We start from the raw sequence: 3,792 nt of genomic DNA on the forward strand, positions 1-3,792 counted from the left end.
AACCATTGAGACTTAATATGAATATGAATTATAGCTGGTAAAAGCAAGAAAGGTGTATCTGGGTGTCCCATTCTAGACAATGGAGGGACATTATTTATTCGATAACAGTAGGATTAAGGTGACCAGCTAACCCAGTAAAGAAACTAATTGGGGCAATTGTAATGAGCCAGCAATAACAAATAGCTGTATGCTCGTGTCATTGAAGTAAAAAGTAAAGCAAGAACTTTGGAAAGCCCGAAACTGCTCGGGAAAAAAACTTTCAAGAAATGTGATTGGGAAGGAAGAAATTTAAGAAAAACGGGAATGAAACGAACAAGCCCTCGAAAACGTAAGAATAGGAAGAGAGCTGCCAAAATTTGACTTTGCAAAATGATAAACCGACAAACCGACAAGAAAAAAGGAACTAATTGGAGAATTAAGAACATTAAGTTGGAAGCTTTGTAAGCTTCAAGAAAAAAAAAATTAGGAGCGATAAACAGTACGGGGAAATGTAAGAACGGTGGGTTGTTCTTAGAAGGGGACCTTGTTCCAGTGGCCGTTAGTGTGGTAAACAGTTTACGGGAAGATTAGCACTGATGTGCACCTCTGGGCTCTGCCTAAATAAGAGGTGCTAATGATAATAGCCTAATTAAGAGGTGCTAATGATAATAGCCTAATTAAGAGGTGCTAATAATAGCCTAAGAGGTGCTAATGATAACAGTAATTGTGAATAGAGTAGTTCGACTGGCTAGAGCAGCGCTGAAATTCTCTCGAGGCCTCAAGCCCTCATTGGTCGAGGCTGCTGGTATATTGAGGTTGGGTGGGCGCATAGGGGTACCTGGTGTGATTCCTCGGATGGTTGTTAGACAGCTTGTCAATTTGCTTTGAGAAGGGGAGGTAAGTGTTAACTACGTACCCTCTGGTGCCCAACTCGTCGCCTCAAATCATCATAGATTTGTCCACTCTCTAATGATGTTAGATCCTTGTATTCATGATGGACTTCAGCTTCTGTGTTTGTTTATAAAGCTGCGTCCACACGATCGAGGTTTGTTCGACGAACTTTGTCCGATGTGACGTCAGAAGCGGAGAAACAGCGGGCAAAGTTAGAACTTTGCCCGCTTCTGACGTAACTCCGGACACCGGACAAAATTCGTCGAACAAAGCTCGATCGTGTGGACGCAGCCTAATACGCAATGACTCTGAGGGGTAGTTTATATAAGGTGGCAACTATTATTTCACTGACGCTGAGAAGGTGGTGGTGATCGCATCTTGATCTGCTCACTAGGTGACCACATCGAGGTGGAAGGATAGCACTTAGGAATGTGTTTGATCGTCACTTCAGCTGTGGTCTTGCGCTGGTTGATGATATTTTACTTCTTAAGGTCGTCTGCAGAGGGGACTTGAATGGATTCCTCAGGAACAACGTTCTTATTTTTCGTATATGAAGAGAATGAGACTTATCATTAAGGGTAGGGGAGATATGGTTCTCATAGAAGTCCTTGTAACGCAGGAACTTCTGCAGAACGATTTGATGAAGTTGCCTTCAGCTGTCGCTGTACTGGGTCCCTTTATGAATTTATTTTGCCACAGATTTGTTGTTCTATTTCAATCTTTGAAAAGCCATTGGGCTAACAGCCTCTATCCTAGAGACGTGCTGAGAGCCGGAAGGTTCTACCGGTATAACTCTAACCCCACTGCAAGGGAAAATGGAGTGTGCGGCCTTTAAATATTAAAATTCACCCACTAAAAAAATTCACCCCTAAAAATTGGGGTCGTCTTAAACTACCGTTCTAAAAATCAAACCTTGAATTCTGAGTAATGTTTATCGGTAGGCTAGCCTCGGCCTCGGTGCGAGAACCATCCACATACATGAAAAGATTCACATTACGAAATAAACTGATGATAAAGGTAATAAAACCATTTTTGCGTTATATATTACTGGCATATCTTCATCATAAATAGCCTATTCGAGGAATAATGCCATGTCAATGAAATGAATCTGTGCGAGCCCAGCTGAGAAAATGTCAGCTTCGAATTATGGTTGCGTTCACAGCAACCTTTATCTTTCGGTAACCTTCACAAATTTTTAATGGTGGTGTAATTGTGGTAGTAATAACATTTAGGATAATATTAATTTTTCATTAAAAATTCATTAACATTGATGAAGTATAATAAATGGCCATTAATACACCAGGCTGTTTGTAACTCTTTAGAACAATTCAGTCCTACGAAAGATAATTATCTACGATAATTATCGTACATCATCGTATTGTTGTTAGGGTTGTTTGTGATTGGCGATGAAACGTGAACAAACAATGGTTTCCCTATTAGGGACGCGTATGGGTTTAAAAACATGATATAGAATTGGCTTTATTCCGTTTATTTTGAATTTCTCAGGATATACAGTAAGTAAAACAGCATTTGTAATAACATCATCTTTACATAACCAATATTTCATAACATACCTGTTGGTTGGTAATTAAGCAGTCGTCTTAACTACAGATATGAGATAAATTCTGAAAATTTGCAATAATTTTGACGTCTTATTTAAAGGTCGTCTAATACACATATGGTTATGTAAAATAAATAAATATATGTAAATATATATATATACATATTGTCTTATACTACAGATATGAGATAAATTCATATATATATATATATATATTATATATATATATATATATATATATATATATATATATATATATATATATATATATATATATATATATATATATATATATATATATATATATATATAATATATATATATATATATATTATATATATATATATTATATATATATATATATATTATATATATATATATTATATATATATATATATATATATATATATATTATATATATATATATATATATATATATATATATATATATATATATATATTATATATATATATATATTATATATATATAATATATATATATATATATATTATATATATATATATATTATATATATATATATATATATATATATATATATATATATATATATATATATATATATATATATATATTATATATATATATATATTATATATATATATATTATATATATATATATATATATATATATATATATATTATATATATATATATATTATATATATATATATATATATATATATATATATATATATATATATATATATATATATATATATATATATATATATATATATATATATATATATATATATACATATACATATATCTAATCGATTTTATTTTCATTGTTACCAAATCACAGCGTCGGAACAGCCTCGTCTAAATTTCGATCTCGACACCGGTCTCTTTTACGCTGTAAATAGAAATAATTTCTTCTTTCGTCACCAGTTCCTTCAAGAAAGTCGTTCATGAAATCCTCAGCATTTTCATCGTCGCCGACTTCTGTGATAAAAATTCCCAGTTCGATATGACTCGGAAAAGATTTATCAGCAACTTCTTCAGGGAAGATGTCCTCAAACTTCTTATCGTTTATGACGACGTAAAAGACATGAAGCCTAATTAGCCTTTATTTTCATTTCTGCTTTCAGTTTTGCTTTTCTGTTTTGTTCATTTCCTTTTCGAATGGTTCAAGATTTAGTGTATATAAAATGTATGTTTCTGTAGGTTTCTACGTGTGTGCGTTCTTGGACATTTTCATTATATTTAAAATCCTTCTAGTGTCTTTATCTTTGGGACCTAAGGAGAAACGTAAAAAACTAAGTAAGAATAACAGAGGATTGTGGGGAGAGGGGTAGGGATGTATGAGGTATGGAGGAATGAATTATCAACAAAAGCT

This window comes from Macrobrachium rosenbergii, chromosome 22 (genome assembly GCF_040412425.1).
Source record: "Macrobrachium rosenbergii isolate ZJJX-2024 chromosome 22, ASM4041242v1, whole genome shotgun sequence".
NCBI lineage: Eukaryota > Metazoa > Arthropoda > Malacostraca > Decapoda > Palaemonidae > Macrobrachium > Macrobrachium rosenbergii.